We start from the raw sequence: 9,669 nt of genomic DNA on the forward strand, positions 1-9,669 counted from the left end.
CTGCTATAATAGCTTACAGTTTAGGTCCCAGTTTTCTTATAAATATTTTCTAAGTGAGATCATACAATATTTGCTCTTTCGTTTCTGGCTTATTTTGCCTCACCAAATGTCCCACTGATTCATTCACATCGTTGCATGCCTCACAACTTTGTTCTTTATTTGTAGCAGCACAATGTTCGATCATTTGCGTACACCATCGTTCAGCAATCTATTTAGTGCGTCTTTCAGTCACCTCCATCTGCTGGGTCTCAGTATAATGTTCAGAGTCAACAGTCCATCAGTTTTAGAAAATGTCATTGTTAGGTCAAGTTTTTATGCCTCAACTTCCCAGCAAGTTCTGTTCTTTCAACTCAAAGGAACATAACAAATGCAAAGCTAAATTTATATTTTTAGAATGGAGTAAAGGAAGGGAGGGATTGAAAGAGGGAAAGAAGGCCTATGAAAAAGTGCAGTATTTCAACCTGCGATTTTTAGTTTTATTATCCTCCCAAACACATTCATGGACTTCTAGGCACCTCCAAAAAATGCTCTAGTGTAGTGGTTCTCAATTTTAATTTAAAGTCTGATAGAGAAGTTTTGGGATGCAGTCCCCAAATCTGTATTTTTTAACAAGACCTAAGTATTTTGGTTGTAGATGATCCACAGGCCTATACTGGTCCCAAAATAAAAAATTAAACAATTACTAGAAATTCCAGAACAGCTGTGGCAAATAGGGTGGTATCATATACCTATATATTATAATTAAGAATTACATTAATACTGGAGGTATCACATTTAGAATGTGAATCTAATGCAACAAGGCTGCAGAGCACATAACACTTTGCTAAAAAAAAATACATCAGATTGGCATTTTAAGTTGTATTGTCCACATCTTTAAAGGCCCAAATTCCAATATCTAAAATGATTCCTTTACTATGGGACACTTCACAGGGGCAGAGCTGGTTAAAGGACAATATTAATAAATGGTTTATTCTGTATTTATATTCATCCTTCTGGTAAATGAATGTGGGGCAGAAATTGCTAGTTGCCTATTTCAATATTCATTCATTCATGTACCCAGCTAATATATGAAATTTCTCAGTCTCTCACGTGTAGCCATGTTCTGATTGATAATACATAAAAATTAGAAACGTGTAGGGCTGACAAAGGTTAAAATAAATTGGGCATGGAAATACCAGTTGTCAATGAGAGGGATGGGTAAGGGATATGACATGTATGAGTTTTTTCTTTTTTATTTCTTTTTCTGCAGTGATGCAAATGAACCAAAAAATGATCATGGTGATGAATACACAATTATGTGATGATATTGTGAGCCATTGATTGTATACAATATATGGAATATTTGTATGTTAAAAAGATTTGTATGTTTATACGTTGTTTTATCAATAAAAATATTAAAAGAAAAAAAGAAATGTGTCGACTTTTCCCAATTTAATCTATAAATACAATCTGTAATACAATCCCCATAAAACATCTTCAGGTTTTTTTTTTACATGGTCCTAGACAAGTATATAAAATTATCAGTTCTTCTGGGATAGGTCATTAAAAGAAACCATTCTCCCCTTTCTCCTTCCTACTCTTAGAAGGTGAGATGGCTAGAGCTCCAGCAGCCATCTCAGGCCATGACAGACCTTGCAGATGAATGGCAAATGCTAGAGTGGTTGACCAGATAGATAAAAAAGAAAGTTCAGGCCATTGATGATATTAGAGCCACCATACCAGTCTTGGATCCCTACCTTCAGTCTCTTTTTACCTGAGAAAACAAATTCCTTTGTGTTTAAGCCACTCTATCAAGTCTTATTTAACTACAATTAATCCTACCAATACAGTGTACCATTAACCAAGTGGCTAGATGATATCATACATGATTTAGAATGAGCCCACCACTTCGTACCTACAATGACTTTAATATGCATCAAAAATAAGATGGATTAATAAATGGGAAAGAGGAACAGATCAAGGTGGATAATATGTTATAAAGTAAATGGAGAAAAATATTAATTGTACACTACAGATGCTGGATATGGTATTCACTATGCAATTTCTTCAACTTCACGTAATAAAATGCTGAAAGAATCTTATTGACAAGCTGTAAGTACCATTTATCACACTTTCTAAAATTATTCCCAGTAATGAGTTTTATAATTTTTGTTTCTCTCACTAAAAGGGTCACTTTTTTTCATGTTTTAAAGCATGAAAGTCTTGAAGTCTTGAAGGTCTAAAGTCTTGAAAAATAGAACTAGAAGTACCGCCAATGGGACAAACTGGGTGCAAGTAAAAATTTTAAAGGCTATATAAACAGAAATCCATCTGGAAAGATGTTTGTTTGTTTTTCTCATCATCACAGTAAAAGCTAGAATAGAATTTCCTGATATAGATACATTGTTTGACTCTGCAAATCCCACTGGGTACAAGACAAGCATTTTTCCTTTAATTTAAAAGTACCCTTTACTCACAAAATGAGGCTAAGAATATTAGAACCTCAACTAAACTGAGATCGTCACTGGGCAACATCATTTTCTTCCACTAAGATTTTCTTTTCCTTGCTTATCAATACAGGGATACTTCTAAGGGGATAGAATTTCTGTTTGGTCTCATGATCAACTTGAAGCATTTCTGTTGAAGGAATAACAATTGTGTTGTTGGATTGTTTCCCATAAGTCTGTATTTTAAACAAAACAAAGTTGGAAATGACCACTAAACAATTACTGGCAGGACTGCTAAAGCTTGCAGAAACCTTGACTACAAACTACCAATATAGAAGAAAAATACATTTCCTACTCTCTGAGACGACTGAGAATGTGAATTGGGGTTCCTGAAAACAATGCCAAAATACTAATTTGGACTATTGTGTCCACTAAAAGAATTTATTAGTTAGGACCAAAATGCCTCCAGGAAGTGATACAAATTTAATTCTAGAGAATTCAGATCTGAGTTCACCAAGCAGTGTTAATTTATCATATTTATTGAGTAGGGCTGTGGGAGCAGACACAAGGTATTTGAAGAACACAGATTCACATTCCTATACAATCACTTGTTTATGACTTGCTGAAATGTTCTGCTTCTGCATCACAAATTTGATCTCATGTAAAAAAGAAATACTCTTGGAAAGCCTAGGGAAAACATCCTCAACTTTTTAAAAATATTCAAGGATGAAAAAGAATAATATATATATGAATAAATTATATTGGTAATTTTGGTAGAAAATTGCCCACTCTATGTAGAAGTCTATAGCATAGTCTTCTGGTAGAGGAAAAAAGGATGGAAAAAACCAGACATTATAGACATTATCTATATTGGACAGACTTTACATGATCACCCCTGATCATCACAAAACTCTATAAGAGTTTTTTTATCCCCACTTTACTGAGGAAGAAACAGAAACTAGGAAATGTTTGCCCAAGGCTACCTGCTAGTAAGTAGCAGAGCCAGCACTGGAACCTAAATCTGACTCCAGAGCCTCTTACCCTTCTAACCACATTCTGATACTGCTGTGATTTCACACAGAACATCCAGCAACAAGAGCTAACTGCATAATGAAAAGATATTGACAGGGAAAAGCAAAGACAAGTTCCCACTTCTTCCCATGCCAGTAGAGAGGCATCTCCCTATGCAATATAAAACATATCTGAGATTAACTCAAATATATATTTTTTAATTCCCAAATCCTATATCCTACTCCATTTTTTCATCCTAGTTGAAGAGGTCATAAAGAAAAACATTTCTTAATTTAAAATGCTCTAAAATTTTCCCAAGGCTGGAATTTTAGTCTGTATCTATAGGCCTAGTCCCAAACACGTTTAAATTGACCAAAGGAAAAAGATCTGTTTTCTTAGACAGTTTATTATGAATTTAAACTTTCATGGAAATTGAGCATAAAAACCCATAATGATGGTACAAGAGGGGAAAAAAATGAAACAAATATAGGAGAAGAGTCTGTAGCTCAAAGCCAAATAGTAAAGCTAGAGAAGCCTATTTCAATACCACAGACTTCCCAACTTTGAGCATCTCCCATTTACAGCATCCTTTTCAGACCACCCGATCGCAAGAGGAAATTCCAGTACCTGGAAGAAGGGAGAAGGGGGCAGTAGACATACCAAAACAACCGTCACAAAGGCATAAAAGAGTATGATATCCAAGAGGGCTCTGAGAAGACTCTAAATGATGAAAGCCTGAAGTAGGTAGGCGGCAGGATCCCCAGTGCAGTCTGGGGATCTGTGTTCCATGCCAAGTGGTCTGTAGCGGTATGGAACCCTGAGGCTTTTAACAGGAAAGTAAAATAAAGTTTGCCCTTTAGAAATATCACTCCTGGAAGTCATTCAATGCATGTATATTGAGCGCTGACTATGTGTCATGCTTTTTGCCTGAACAGGGTACACATGAACAGCCGAGAGTCTTGCTAGCCTGCCTCCTCTGGTCCAACTTCTTCCCATCAGTGAGTGCAGAGGTCCAGGAAGCAGAGGACAAAATGAAGTAGGTTACCCAACTTGCCTCACTTGGTGCCAGCATTTTACCAGGTGCCCCACCCAAGCCCACTGGGGCTCTGTGGTGGAGCTTGGACTTTATCAGCTGGGACCCAGTAGGAAACAGAATCCAACTCACATATTACAAGAAGGTTTCATAGTTCATGAAACATTCATGAGACTTTCATGAGCAGACTACTCGCAGGGTTGCGGGCCAGTAAAAGGAACCCAAGAAGAGACGTTGTGGCACCCAGTAATTAACAACACTGGAAGGCCTGAAGAGGAAGAGGGAAGAAAGGGTATTACTAGAGCCCAAGAAAGCCAGAGTTACAGAGGAGAGATCACCCAGTAGGGTTGTGTTGATGTAGTCACTGCCAGAAAATGCAGCCCAGCAGGGAGAACTTGGGGAAGGAATGGTTCAACCCCTCTCTCTCCAATTTCCTACTAGTATCTCCTCTTGGCCAAACCCAACTGGAAGACAGCCAAAAGGTAATGCTGCATGTATGATACAGACAAGGGTGAAGAATAAAATGTACAGAGGCCTGAGCCATATAAGAATTGCTGACCACTTTACTCTGCACACATATCCCTTAGGGACCTTGCAGGAAAGGGAAACTTTTCCAGAAAAGGATTCTGGTGTTCAGATTAGCCAAGGTATGAAAGAAATGTTCTGTATCTTGTTTTATATGGGTTACACGGATATATACAATTGTCAAATCTCCTCGAACCAAATACATATCTGCATTTTATTGTATGTTAATTATGCCTCAATTAGAAGTATGCTTTAAAAATATTTGTTAACATATTATATCCAAATGTATCTATATGTACATATATATTTATATATCAGACTGTGCACATAGAGAGCACTCAATAAATGTTAGCATTATAATAAGAACCATTTCTAGTAATATGGTAACTGACAGATCCCAGTAGAAAAAAAAACATATTCCCTGCTATCTGAACTGAGTCTTTATCACTATGCTTCTTATTCATCGCCCAGGTTTATTACCATTGACCTGGATATGTGCACAGTATTTATACTTTTGTCAGCTTTTTTTTTCCACATCGATCTTATCCTTGTGCCAACTTCTGAGGTAGTCAGGGAAAGAAGGGGACAAGGAGAAAGAGAGAAGGGGAAGAGAAAGAAGAGAGAAGGAAGGAGGGGAGATGGGTGGAAGGAAGGTAGGAAAGGAGGGTGGGAAAGAGGCAGGAAAGACAAACCTGTCTAACATACAGCATATAGATTAGGAATATCATTGAAGAAGCATTTAGAGGTTAGAAATATTAAGCACTTCACCCCAAATTGTGTGGTTTCTTCGTTTCTTACATTTTCATCTTTCATCTACATTTTTATTTATTTTAGTAAATAAAAAGGGAGTAAGTATTTATATCTTAATTAATTGTAAAATTGATTAATTGAAAAATAACTCTCTCTTCTCCACTTATTCTATGTCTTTTTCTCTCAAATACTTATTGAATGCCTACTATGAGTCAGATCATGTCATTTATATTCCACCTCTACTAGGAGTAAGTCCAATTTAATTCAGTTTTATTAATTAAGAGTAAAAAAAGGACTGATTAAGACAGTGGAGCACTAGGCTAAAGAAACAGCAAATGAGCTGCCAGAATATGAAGAGTGTTGGCCTAAAAGCATCAGCTGAAGCGTCCTCTTAATGAACCAGTCCAGAAGTCCAGCTTCGGTTACAACTTCACTTTCCCTGACCTTCACCGTCTGATGTGTACAACCACAACCACCACAGATATTTAAGGCTCCAGAAAGAAGTTGATGCCATCTGAGAAGGACCACTTGTGAGAAGGAAAGCAGAAAAAAGAGGGGACAGAAACCAAAGTTCCAATGAGGGTCAAAGAGAATAAAGGAGACTACCTCATCTTCACTCCATTTATGGCTTGTGGGTTCTGTGGGTAATCAGAAAAGCGTAGAGATCTTGTCTCTCTTGCTCACCACTTTCCAAAGAACTTGACACTCTACCTGGAATATAGTAGGGAAGTGACAAAAACTTGGTTGAATAGATAAATGAATAATGAATAAGCAAGAAAATTACAAAAAGGCCATGACCTTACTATCTCTGTTAAGTGATGCAAAAGGAATAATTATTCATCAAGAAAATGTTGAGGTTTCTATATCCAATTTATGTACTATACAGAAATCTCTGGCATCCTAGAAATTCTATTATGAACCCATATCTTTCAGCAACCACAATAAAGACCACAATCATGTACAATTCTAATATAAGATGTAATCATAATAAGAGATACAAAAGGAATTACTCACTTCCTCACTTCTAAACCTGTTTGGTTTCAGAAAGAGAATCAGCCACCCTCAAGATTTGCCACGCCCGTGAGGGAACCTTCCTCTTAGAAAGATCACCTTGTTGATTTCTGTCAAATGAACCCATTAACCACTGCCTTCCAAGCATCCTGAATCAAGAAATGATTGTGAAATGTGGGGAAATCTTATTTAGCTCAAATCATAAGGCCTGAAAACCCTAACCAACAATCACTGATATTTAGTCCACACAAGGATAATGGAAAAGGCAAACATTGTCAGTTTCCTCAAGATATCACCAATTTATCTTCCCACCTCACTCCAAGGGAATTTTGTGTAGAGTCATAGCAGTTCAGCTTGTTTGTTTGTTTGAAAGGGGGGTAGACATGTATGTGAATGTTAATTTCACATGTCAACTTGGCTAGTTTATGGTGCCTAGTTGTTTGCTCAAACACTAGTCTAGAGATTGAAGGTATTTTTTGTAGTTAGGATTCATATCTAAAGTCTGTTGACTTTGGGTAAAGGAAATTACCTTCACATCTAAGGGGTTGAAGGCTTTAAGAGCAAAAAAGGCTGAGGTTTCCCAGAAAAGAAATTCTGCCTCAAGACTATATGAGTTTTTATCAACTCCTATGTGAGTTTTTAGCCTGCTGGCCTGTGCTACAAATTTCAGATCTGCTGGTCCCCACAATCATGAGCCAATTTCTTAAAACAAAACTCTCTACATGTACATAGACACACAATAGATCCTATTGGTTCTGCTTGTCTGGGGAACCCTGACTGATACAGTGTTCCAAAGTGACAATAAATTTTAGTAGCCATTTTTATCCAAGACTTTTGAGTCCTTTGACACATATTTGCTCCCTGTCTTAACGTCAATCTTTAAAAGACATTGTTGGTAATCGCGCTGGAACCACTAAGTTTACAACTAGAGAGAAGCCAAGACAGGACCAAGGGAGCAAAAAAGGAGCAATCTTAATGGAAGTTAGAAAGAGCATCTGAAAGTGGCAGAGGGTAGAGAAGCCTGGCATGAGATACAGAGTCCCTGAGAAAAAACAACTGGATAGACAGAGCTAAGATGGGTTCTAAAGAGTTTAGGTCTTGATGTTGTGATAACAGGAAGTAATAGTAACCAAATAATAAAATAAACAAAGGAACATGGATGGAAAGGAGAGAGAGAGGAGGCAGAGAGACAAACTAAATATACTATCAGAGTAATCCAAATGCAGACTAGAGCTGTGGCCATAGAAAAGTCAGGGACCAGATAAAACACTCATTAGACTTTGTATCCCTAATATCTGACATGTTCCTAACACAACAATTCACAATACAATTTTGTTGAATGCGTGGAATGAAAAGAAAAAAAAGGGGTGGCTTGGTAGCTGATTTAATGGCCCTAAGGATTTACCCCAAAGGACAAGAATAGGAGCAGCACCAATGACAAGTTGGAGAAACTGAGGATTTGCCCATGGGATTAGGGTGACAGTAGGACCTCCAGGTGGAACTGTCCTGTGGGTAGTCAGCAATATAGAGATATGGTCCAGAATAGAATTGGGACTGGAGATAAAAATTTAAAGAAGAGGTCTAATAACAGGCACATGAGGGCACAAGAGAGAAAAGCTGAGGACAGAGAGCAGGGCTTCATGTTCAATCAGAAAGGGAACTAGCAAAGCAGACTGAGAAAAAAAATCAAAAGAGGGGAACTTTAAAAATGCAGTTTCCCAACTTTGGTGGAGAAAGGTTCAAGGAGTTGTCTGCGGTATGAAGAGAAGGACTTGGGCCTGAGGATCAAGGAGGCTGGACCAAGTTCTGGCTTTGCCACAAGCCAGAGCTGCGATCTGGGACAAGAGCCTGAACTACTTTGGACCTCTGATTCATCATCTGAGAGTGGTCTCTGAATTCTATTTCAGCACTCAGGATCTCTGAGATTCTGTGAAGGCTGAAGTCTTCAGAGACCAAGTACTGGATGAAGAAGGGGCAGTGGTAACTAGAATGCCAACATTAAAAGCAGAAACCATAGGCAAATACCAAGAAAAGGAAGTTCAAGAATTTGCAATAAAATACATGTTCAGGAAAGCACTGGGATCAAAGGGAGGTTTTATCTTGATGATAGGAAAAACTAAAGTTAGTTAAAGCCAAAGCAGAGGAGGAAGAGGTTTAAGGTGGAAATTTAAGGCAAGATCTTAAAAAAGATGGGTAAGAATGGGTCCAAAGTATAAGTGGATAAAAATGAGAGAATATTCTTTATCTGAAGTGCTAAGGACAGAGGTGTCATAAAATTCAAAGAACTCTGTAAATAAATACTATGGGGAAAAATGAAAGAATAGAGACTGTTTGCCTAGAACTGAGTCCACTGATAGTATACTCCTAGATTCTTCCAGAACGAGAAGTAAATCTTAATTTGTTAGCTATTTATTGCAGCATTTCAAATCCCCCCAAAACTCAGTAGTTTAAAACAACAAATATATACTATCTCACCCAGTTTATGAGGGCAGGTATCTGGAAACAGCTTAGCTTCATGGTTCTAGCTCAAGATCTCTCAAGAAGTAGCAGTCAAATGTCAGCCCAGGCTGCAGTCATCTGAAGGTTTGACTGGGGCTGGAGGCTCTGCTTCCAGGATGGCTCCCTCACATGTTATTGGTAGGAAGCCTCAGTTACTTGCCTCATGTACCTTTCCTTATGACATGGCACTGGCTTCCCCAGGAGTGAGTGATGAAAGAGAATAACCAAAATGAAAACCACAATGTCTTTTATGACCTAGTCTTGGAACTAATACACTTTCACTTCCACCATATTCTATTCATCACAAAGGAGTCCCTAAGTCTCAAGGGGAGAAATTCTGAAGAAAGTTGCATAAAATAATTTGTGGATATATTTTAAATGCACTATGCCCCTCAAAGACAGTGTTGGTTAAAA

The 9,669-nt window shown here is 37.7% G+C and overlaps 2 long non-coding RNA genes across 11 annotated transcripts in view; one reads left to right on the top strand and one right to left on the bottom strand.

Moving 5' to 3' along the window:
* The window catches only part of LOC143682850 (uncharacterized), a 38,282-nt gene extending 36,999 nt beyond the window's left edge, over positions 1-1,283 (top strand). The window contains exon 3 of the long non-coding RNA XR_013175321.1: positions 1,250-1,283. This is a non-coding gene — a long non-coding RNA (uncharacterized LOC143682850). The remainder of the gene's footprint in view (positions 1-1,249) is intronic.
* LOC143682851 (uncharacterized) overlaps positions 1-9,468 on the bottom strand; it is a 216,872-nt gene extending 207,404 nt beyond the window's left edge. For 9 of the 10 annotated variants that reach the window (XR_013175329.1, XR_013175327.1, XR_013175322.1 and 6 more), the window contains exons 1-2: positions 9,232-9,468; positions 6,352-6,456 (exon numbers count right to left, since the gene is read on the bottom strand). This is a non-coding gene — a long non-coding RNA (uncharacterized LOC143682851). The remainder of the gene's footprint in view (positions 1-6,351; positions 6,457-9,231) is intronic. The other variant, XR_013175331.1, reaches the window with a different exon arrangement.
* Positions 9,469-9,669: the final 201 nt, after the last annotated feature.

This window comes from Tamandua tetradactyla, chromosome 5 (assembly GCF_023851605.1).
Source record: "Tamandua tetradactyla isolate mTamTet1 chromosome 5, mTamTet1.pri, whole genome shotgun sequence".
Taxonomy (NCBI): Eukaryota; Metazoa; Chordata; class Mammalia; order Pilosa; family Myrmecophagidae; genus Tamandua; species Tamandua tetradactyla.